We start from the raw sequence: 10,486 nt of genomic DNA, 5'->3' as shown, positions 1-10,486 counted from the left end.
GGCCTTCAAGGACCCTTCCTGCTCAACATCTGTGATCGTAAAGAACATTAGAGCTGGAAGTGACCTTAGAGTTCATCTCTGCTAACTCCATTTACAAAGAAGTAAACTGAGGCTCAGGAGGGCTTTCCCCCTTATGACTTGTCTGTGTTCACAAAAATGATCACTGTCCAAACTCAGCACTTTCCCCATTTCCCATTCTTTTTTTTTTAACCCTTACCTTCCATCTTAGTCAATACTGTGTATTGGCTCCAAGGCAGAAGAGTGGTAAGGGCTAGACAATGGGGGTCAGGTGACTTGCCCAGGGTCACACAGCTGGGAAGTGTCTGAGGCCAGATTTGAACCCAGGACCTCCCATCTCTAGGCCTGGCTCTCAATCCACTGAGCTACCCAGCTGCCCCCTCCCATTTCCCATTCTTAAGGCATCACAGTATTGTTTTCCTCCTCATTTTTCAGATAAGGAAACTAAGGCACAGAGAAGTTCAATCACTTATCTGGGGTCACATAGCTTAATAAGAGCAGAAGCAAAGCTTTGGGTTGCTATACATATAAACCCACCTCACCACACTTCTTGGGACACATTCCAGAATGTGTTTGAGAATATGCTTTTAATATTAATGGATTATCTGTCTTGCCTGTTCTTTTATTTTAAAAAACCCTTACCTTCTAGGGGCAGCTAGGTGGCTCAGTGGATTGAAAGCCAGGTCTGGAAATAGGAATAGGAATATAGGGTTCAAATCTGACCTCACATAACTTCCTGGCTGTGTGCTCCTGGGCAAGTCTCTTAATTCCAGTCACCCAGCCCTTAGTGCTCTTCTGCCTTGGAAACAATACTTAGTATCAACTCTAAGACAGAAGAGTGGCAAGGACTAGGCAATGAAAGTTAAGTGATTTACCTAGGGTTGCGCAGCTAGGAAGTATCTGAAGCCAGATTTGAACTCAGGATCTCCCATCCATCAAGCCACCTATCTTCCACCTCCCCCCCCCCCCCAGCTCTGTTTCGTGACTGGGCACTTGTCCTCAGCACTGTAAAAGTCCTTTCCCTCAAGGTGCCTATACTCAACTTGGGGCAAAGAGAATGCAGAGGTTAAATTACCGGGACACTCAAAGAGGCCCTGATGTTCCCTGCTGCCATCACACTGGCCAGGAGTGTCAAGGTCCCTTGACTTCTGAAATGGGGAAACCTAAGCCAAGATTGCAATACAAAGCCCTCCTCCTCCAAACTTTAGGCATTTTCTGTTCCCAAGACCTCAGGCGGGCCGCAGGAGCAACTCAGACAGCCAAAGCGGGAAAAGCAAACCTCCAGAAGAAAAGTAGCGAAATGGGACCCGACCTGGAGGCAGCCTCTCTCCTGCTCGCCCCCCTGTAGAGATTCTGTCAGAAGCCACAAAGAGGGGTCCGTGGAATGAATGCCGGCCCAGACACTTTGATGCTCGGCTTTAATCTGCTGCAGGCAGTGGTCGAGCCGGCAAAAAGGCGGCTCTTTTCACCGAGTTTTTGGTTGCGCCTTTCTCGCCCCCACAGCTCGGTTGTCCTACCTCCGGGGCGTGGGGAGGGGGGGGGGGGTCACTGGCGGATAATGCCTGGTCTCTAATGAAGCTGTTAAGCCCCAGCCCCTCTCCGCTCCAAGGGGAGCCCAACGCCCAATTCCTCTACCACTAGGAGCAGGATTCTGGCCAGTAAGAGGGAAAGTAGGAAGCCCCCCTGGCGAAAGGGTGACAGCAACACGCCTTCCTGGAATCTGCCGCCACAATCTCCAAGCTGCCCAGAGGAGCGCCAGACTCAGGGATAGCAGGAAGCCAGGAAGGGGTCAGCACAGAACCAGAGAGCCAGAAGCAAAGACTCCTCGCAGCCCCGGGCGAAAACAACCCGAGATCAATCATCCTCCAGAACGGCAAAGAAGGTCGACTTGGAGGTGAGGTGAGGGAGCCGCAGAACAGAGTTTCCGACAACTTGGAAGAAACCTCCGAGACTCCGAGGCATAAGGGAAAAGAGCTCCACCGTGCCTGCCCTCTACCTCTTCCATATTCCTGACAGCTGAGTAGTGAGTCTCCCGGCAAAGGTTCCCCAGTGATGGAGAACATTGGACCCTCTCTAGGAATGGCTCTAATTGTTAGAAAGGTGGTTTTCCCCTTATGCTGAGCATAAAACAGCCTCTCTTGGTCTACAATTCAGTTCAGCAACTATTTAAGTACCTACTCTGGGTAGGCACTGTGCTAGAGGCAAAGAACACAAAGCCCAAAATGAAAGAGCTCCTGTCCCACCAGGAGATTATAGTCTCTGGGGGAGAAACACTGTGGACACAAAGAGACAAAGAGAAGATAAATGGGGTGGGGAGAGACCACGAACTCCTGGAGCCATCAGGGAAGGCTTCCCATAGCAGCTGTTACCTAAGCAGAGAGCCCTGAAGGAAAAGAACACTTCTAAGAGGTAAGGGTGAGGAGGGAATCTCCCAGGCATAGGAGACAGCCTGTTCAGAGGCACAGAGATGAAACACATAAAGCCGAGTTTAGCTGAATCATAGAATGAGTGACAGTGAATGATGGGAAATTAAATCCAGAAAGGAGGGTTAGAGCCAAATTGTAGAGGACTTTAAAGGTCAGAGAAAGAAATCTGTATGCTGTCCAAGAGGAAACAGGGAGCTATTATGGGTATTTGAGCAGTAGAGCGCTATGATATTTGGAGAGTACAGGCAAGGAATGATGAGGGTGTTAACCAGGGCAATGGTCATGGGAGTGGAAAGGAGGGGGATAGTTGCTTGGCACATTGTACCCTCAAAGTAAGCACTTGCTGACTGATTGATTTATGTAAACTAAATCTAAGAAGATTTGGAAATACATTAGAAATAGAGGAAGACGGAGAATAAAGAATCAAAGATGACTGGGAAGATTGCAATGCCTGGAAAGATTTCAACATAAACCATGAAATTTAGAGGAGGGGTGGGCTTGGAATGGCAGAGATAATTAGAGCTGAAACTAGGGTGGGGCAATTAGAGTTTAGTCCCCAGGGTGCTGAATTAAGAGGGCACTGAATTTAGGGGTTCTCTCAGCACTTGCTGTTCCTTAGTAATACAAAAATAATAGAGCTTAGTCCCTATTTAGCAGCAAAAATTAGTTAAAACAGAAAGTTATGAGATGGTGGCCAGGTTGGACATTTCTCCCAACCTCCCCTGCAGTGATCTCTTGTTGATATCCTGAAATCTCTGTCTCTGCCCACTAAGGAACGAAAACCCCTCACCATTATAGGCTTTATATCATTTGATCCAACCAGGGTTCACACTACTTATCTCGGGTACTAGAATGAAAAGGAATTCATTACCTGAGATGTTTTGTTTGAGATACCAATGCAATATCTGAGTGGAAAAGAGCATAACCCGGAGAAGCAGGACAGGGCAGTGGCATCAAGCCATTGCCAATGTGGAAATAGAATTCAGGGAAGAGATTAGGGCTAAATATATAAAGTCAGGGGCCATCTGGTTAAATATCATGATTGAACCTCAGCGTGAAGGTGAGAATACTAAAAGAGACAGAGTCAAAAGAGATATGAGAAGAGGGACCAGGATAAGGCTTCACAGGCTACCCACTGTTAGGGAGTAGGAAATGGATGGTGGTTTTAGCAAAAGATACTGAGAAGGAATTATCAGAGAAGCAGGAAAAGTAGGAAAGAATCATTTCCTTGAAACCAAGGGAGGACAGTGTGCCATATTAGAGTGTTAACAGAATCAACAACTACAAAGAAGTCAAGACCACTGGGGGGAAAGCCAACAGATGTTCAAAAACTCAGTTCAAAAGCTAAGAGATGTTCTGAAACCTTGGGCCTCAGAGCAGTCTCAGGTGCCAGACTGCCAAGTTTGAAATTCTTTTTTACATTGGTTCCCCAGGAGCTATCCCCTTCTCTCCATCCTGTACTTGGGAGGCTTATTCATTGATCCGAAAAGTATGTAGTGGGCATGAGCAAAGAGAAGAGTCCCTAAGACTTCATTTCCCACAATGCTTGGGGACAAAAGAACATTGCTCCAAGGGAGAAAACCCTGTACTACATTTCCCAGAAAGCTGTACACCTTTCCAGATGAGATGTCACCAAGGGAAGGCTGATAGGTGGAGAGTCCTGGAAAATTTTAAAATTGAGGATGCCAGTGCTAAATGAGGAAAAGGAGAAAACTGAGGGGGGAGGGGGGCACAGACAGGGCATGGGATGAAGAGATGGAGAGTCACCTGGACTCTGCATGAGCAGACTACCTCACATAGAGTCAAAAGAGTGGGCAGCCAGAGATCTCGGAGTCTATGGAGTGGTACTCTCATGGCATCCCAGATCCAGGACTTTAGAGTCAAACCAGAAGGCTTCAGCAGTTGACAGCCTGCCAAGAGATATTAGCAGATTCATCCTGTTTGACTACATACACCAAAAGTTTTCCCACTCTACCTCCCTTCTGCAGGAGCTTTCTATTCCATTGTATAAGATGTATAAGAGATTATACCCCTTCATGCATGGGTAGAGAATAACTCTACAATCTGATTCCTTGTGTGTTTATTTACTTGTTTATTTGCATTTATATTGTGTATGAATTAAATGTTTTCACAGTCGGGTTGGGTTTCCTTTGTATGATCTAGCAATAAAGAAATACTAGATAGGGGCTCAGGTCATGAGTTGCATCACTAATTTCCCAAAGCAACCACATTGAACCTTGGAGATTGAGGAATTCTGGAGTAATACGGGACCCATGCCACATAGAGATTATTACATTTATTCCTGTTAAATTTCATCTTCCTAGATTTATCCCAACATTCTAATCTGATTAGAACTTTTTGTCATAAAGTATGTCAAGTATGTCTCCAACCTCCTGTCTTGTGTACCTTTAATAAGAATGGCATCTATGACTTCCTCCAAGTCATTCTCTACATGTTGAACAGCTTGGAGCCAATGATAGATCAGTAGAACACCCCCCTAGGGAACTCCCTGCTCCAAGTCATCATTGATCTAATTAGAGCAATGTTTTGGATCTGATGAGTTATTCAACCAATTTTGAGACTATCTACTGTGTAACTGCCTAACCAAAATCTCTCCATCTTGGCCATAAGAATAGCATGAATGTAGCTGCACTCTTTGTGCTGGCAAAAAAAAAAAAGGAAAATATGGGGATTCCCTTCAATTGGGGAATGGCTGAACAAATTGTGGTATATGTTGGTGATGGAATACTATTGTGCTCAAAGGAATAATAAACTGGAGGAATTCCATGGAGACTGGAACAACCTCCAGGAAGTGATGCAGAGTGAGAGGAACAGAACCAGGAGAACATTGTACACAGAGACTGATACACTGTGGTACAATCCAATGTAATGGACTCCTCAATTAGTGACAATGCAATCATCCAGAATATAACTCAGAGGGATCTATGAGAAAAACCACTATCCACATTCAGAGGAAAAACTGTGGGAGTAGAAACACAGAAGAAAAACAACTGCTTGAATACATGGGTTAAGGGGATATGATTGGGGATATAGACTCTAAATGAACATCCTAGTGCAAACATCAACAACATGGAAATAGGTTCTGATCAAGAACACATGTAATATCCAGTGGAATTGTGTGTTGGCTACGGAAAATGGTGGGGGAAGGGGAAGGAGGGAAATAATATGATTCTTGTAACCAAGGAATAATGTTCTAAATTGACTAAAAAAAAAGAATAGCATGAATGACTTTGTCAAATATTTGGTAGAAATCTATATTTTCTCTCTGTCTTTTGATAATGTAGCAATAATATAAAATGTAAGATCAACCTAGCATGACCTCTTTTATGAAGTCATGCTTACTCCTTGTGATCCCTGCTTCATTTTCTAAATGTCTAGAGTATCTCTAATTAAAATCACGCAGAATCAAAGTCAAGATCAGGAGTCAGTGGTCTATAGTTTGAAGAATCCACTCATTTCTCTCTGTTGAAAACTGGGACACCAGCTGCCCTTCTCCAGGCCTATGGCACCTTTCCCACTCTCCAAGATTTTTCCAAGATAAATGACCTCAGCAATCACACCTGCCAGCTTTTTCAGAACTCTGGGATGCATTTTATCCAGACCTGGTGACCTGAATTCATTGAGGTCAATGAGGTACTCTCTTACCATCTCCTCTTTTATCTTGGGTTTCAACTTCCTGTTAATCACTTTGTTCTATCTTTCCCAACCCAAAGATCCTTCTCCTTGGAAGAGAAAACCTACAGGAGTAGGGCTACAAATATTTAGTGAATGAAATGTATGAGCTCATCTTGATCCAAGCACTCTGGTACAAATTGGGAGGCACAGTGAAGCTCAGACTTCTCCAGCTGATATTAAGGGGGAAATGTCTATCTGCAGCCTCTAACCCCTACCCTGATTATCACCATTACCATTATCATTATGCCCAGTTATCCCCATTGTCATCTTCATTAGCCCTTCCTCACCCACAGTTATATACTGCCCTTGAGTGATTTACTTCCTGTTTAGGGGACCAGGTTTGGCTTTGGAGGGAAGGTGGTATTTGAGCTGAGCCATGAGGACTGATTGTAAGGCCAAAAGGCAAAAATGGTGAATGGGTTTCCCCTTCATCATCTTCTGTCGCCTGAATAAACTTCTTGATTTGGAAAAGAGGGAGAGAGAATAAATTATACCAAAGGTTCCTTTCCACTTTAATTATTTTTTTCCCCTTGAGATTAGAGGGAGGAAGAGAAGAAGCCACAGTATTGTTTATCCCTCTGAACTGCCTAGAGATGGCCTAGATGGAATAGTGAGGAGTTGAGGTTGGCTCCTAGGTTGTGAGTCTGGGGTATGGGATAATGGTAGTACTGCCCTATGCAGTGTCGACACACTTAGAGAAGGAAAATGTGCCTCAAGTTATATCAAAGATTTGATTCTATTTTCTTTCTTTCTCTTTCTTTTTCTCCTTCTTTCCTTTTTTTAACCATTACCTTCTGTCTTAGAGTCAATACTAAATATTGATTCTAAGGCAGAAGAGTGGTAAGGGCTAGGCAATGAGAGTTAAGTGACTTTCCCAGGGTCACACAGCTGGGAGTGTCTGAGGCCAGATTTGAAACCAGGACCTCCCATTTCTAGGCCTGGTTCTCAATCCACTGAGCCACACAGCTGCCCCCTTGACTCCATTTTTAACAAATCCTAGTTGCACAAAGACCATCATGAATATTGATTGCAGACACTTTTATCCAAGCCAATAGCAAATGGAAATCAGAGAGGTCATGCAAATTAGAATATACCAGAGAAGTAAATGAGCTCTTCCACTAGTAGCAAGATAGCTCTACCAAGAAAATGTGTTCCTAATGGGGAAAAAGACTTGTACAAGAATATTCATAGCTGCGCTCTTTGTGGTGGCCAAAAATTGGAAAACAAGGGGATGCCCTTCAATTGGGGAATGGCTGAACAAATTATGGTATATGTTGGTGATGGAATACTATTGTGCTCAAAGGAATAATAAACTGGAGGAATTCCATGGAGACTGGAACGACCTCCAGGAAGTGATGCAGAGCAAAAGGAGCAGAACCAGGAAAACATTGTACACAGAGACTGATACATTGTGGTACAATCAAACGTAATGGACTTCTCCATTAGTGTCAATGCAATGTCCCTGAACAATCTGCAGGGATCTAGGAGAAAAACACTATCCATAAGCAGAGGACAAACTGTGGGAGTAGAAACACCGAGGAAAAATAACTGCCTGACTACAGATGTTGAGGGGACATGTCAGAGGAGAGACTCTAAACGAACACTCTAATGCAAATACTAACAACATGGCAATGGGTTCGAATCAAGAACACATGTGATGCCCAGTGGAATCACGCGTCGGCTATGGGGGGTGGGGGGAGGAGGAAAAGAAAATGATCTTTGTCTCTAATGAATAATGCTTGGAAATGATCAAATAAAATATTATTTAAAAAAAGAAAAAAAAGAAAATGTGTTCCTGATCTTGCCTAAGAGGAAGATCCCTAAAGTCTCCGGTAAAGTTAGGTGTCTTCTCTTGGCTTCTCAGTCTTTCTCTTCCGCCCAGGGGACTCTTCCTAAAAAGAACCAGGAACCACATGTGTCCTCTCTCAAAGCTAGAAGCAAGTTTTTCCTTTTCCAAGCCTCAAGCCAACTCTGCATCTCATGCAAGAACACAGATTTAAGTAATCATTCTTTCCTCCAATGAAGGGAGTCTTGTACAAATGTGCCAGATTTGAACCCTGCGATACAACTCTTTACCCTTTCACCTTCTCTATCTTATAGACAGAGCAGAGAATCTCCAGAAAGGTCTATGTGGCAGAGTTCATAATTAAATTTTGTCATTAACATTCCGGAAAAAAAAATCCAAAGGAAACTCAAAAGCAGAGGATGTTTAGATTAGCACACAGATATAATTTACATATGTTTGAATGAATTGTAAACAATGTGGAGTTTGTGGTTTTGCACATAACTTTTATGTATTTGTGTAGTGATATTTTTTGGTAATGGTGGTAGTTAATAATTTTTTTATTTTAAAAACATCCTTTTTTTAAAATTTACCTTCTGTCTTAATATCACTTCTCTCTTTAAAAAAAAAATCTTACCTTCTGCCTTGCAATGGATACTATTTATTGGTTCCAAGGCAGAAGGGTTCAGGCTAGGCAATGGGGGTTAAGTGATTTGCCCAGCTCACCCCTGCTAGGAAATGTCTGAGTTCAGATTTGAACCCAGGACCTCCTGTCTCTAGGCCTGACTCTCAATTCACTGAGCCATCCAGCTGCTCCCTGTTTATATTCTAGGTTCATATTATATCCAGGAGAACATAAACCCTTAAAGGATAAGGATTTTTTTTTTGGTCTTTGTATCCCCAGCACTTAGCATGGTGGCTGGCACATAGTCTACATCTTCTCCTGGCTTCTCAGCCTTTCTTTCCAACCCTCCCCACCCAGGGAACTCTTCCTAAAAAGAACCAGGAACCACATTTGTTCTTATAAAAGCTGGTTGTACTTTTAAATGATTAGAAACCTTTGAGGTAGGTACTACAGGTGTGTGTCATTGCCATTTTACAATGACAAAACTGGCACAGAAGGTAAGTAATTTGCCCAGCTAGTAAGAATCAGGGCCAAGATTCAAACAAACTCAGGACTTCTCTGATTCCAAAATGTTTCGTAGACTCCAGTTCCAAGATCTTCCTCCTCTGCCACATTGGCCAAAGGATTTATAGAATTTGAAGAACAACCAGACTGTCTCCATGAAGGAGCAGTTTTGACAATTAGACTCAGTATGACAAACATATGCTTATGAAATCACAAGGACATTTCTGAGGCCTACTGCTTTAGAATGAAAATGTAGATGTAATAGTTAAAGTATCCACGCTGGAACCCTGGAGTGTAGCATCCTTGATGTTTTTGCCACTGTTGCTTAATCCATCCCTCCTTTAAACCTATAAAGCTGGGACAGTTGGAGTAGAAACAGTGCTTGGAATACTCTGACTCAACAGTTAGACTTGTTCCAAGGTACAATCTCTTTTGTTGTAAGTGACTATTGTGAAGAGTGAATCAAACAATCAGCAACTTTTAAGTTAATCAATCAAAAACTCAAGTACCCCTACTTAGTCCCTTACCAGTCACTAAGTATGAGACTTCTCAAGTCACTTGCTAGAGTGGGTGACAACTCCAGAGGCCACTGACCTGCCCCTGGGCAGTGCTAGCAAATTGAAAGACTGTGATTGGTTCCCATAAAGTGGGAGAGTGGCAAGAAGTGACATTGAGAAGTGGGGGAGTGACAGGAAGAGACTTCGAGAAAACTGTTTTAGAAGGCCAGCTCAAGGATTCAGTGGGACACTGTATTGGTGAGTCAGACTGGAGGAGGAGGCTCTTTCCTTGGATACTGCATCAGGGGATGAGTGAAGTGATTCCTTCCTTGGTTCTCTAGTGAGGAAACCCTCTCATTGCTCATTGGTGCTTCAGAGGAATACTCAGTTCAGAGTAAGTTCTGGGGAGATTCTTGATGGTCTTAGCCTTGGGTGCACTGAAGGTCCTCAGCAGATTCTTCAGTGTCTCCTGGTTCTTTGAATTTTGGCTTCCTAATTAGGACTTTGGATTCTGGTGAGACTTACTTTCACATTCACATTTGCAGTTTGGAGACATTAGGATTAAACTCAGGGTATTTGTAGCTAGGCAGTACTTTCTGTTTCTTTATCTAGATTTTTCCACTTTCACTCTTTCCACCTCTTTGTAAATAAAGTGCTATAAGTCATTTTGACTTAAGCTGTAATATTTTTAAATTGGCAACTACAATATTACTTTAGAATTCTCATATTTAACATAAAACCTAATTTTAAATTCTTACACTATTTTTCTTGGTCTATTTTTTTAATAAATGTAAGGCATAAAATCATAGCATCATAGACCTACCATTGAAAAGAACCTTGGAGACTTCAAGTCGAAGTTTTTCATTTGAGAGGTGAAGAAACTAAAACAAAAAGAGACTAAGTGATTTTCCCAAGGTCATATAACTAGGAAGTACAA

The sequence above is a fragment of the Monodelphis domestica genome, chromosome 5, assembly GCF_027887165.1.
Source record: "Monodelphis domestica isolate mMonDom1 chromosome 5, mMonDom1.pri, whole genome shotgun sequence".
NCBI classification, from domain to species: Eukaryota; Metazoa; Chordata; class Mammalia; order Didelphimorphia; family Didelphidae; genus Monodelphis; species Monodelphis domestica.
This window is presented reverse-complemented; position numbering follows the sequence as displayed.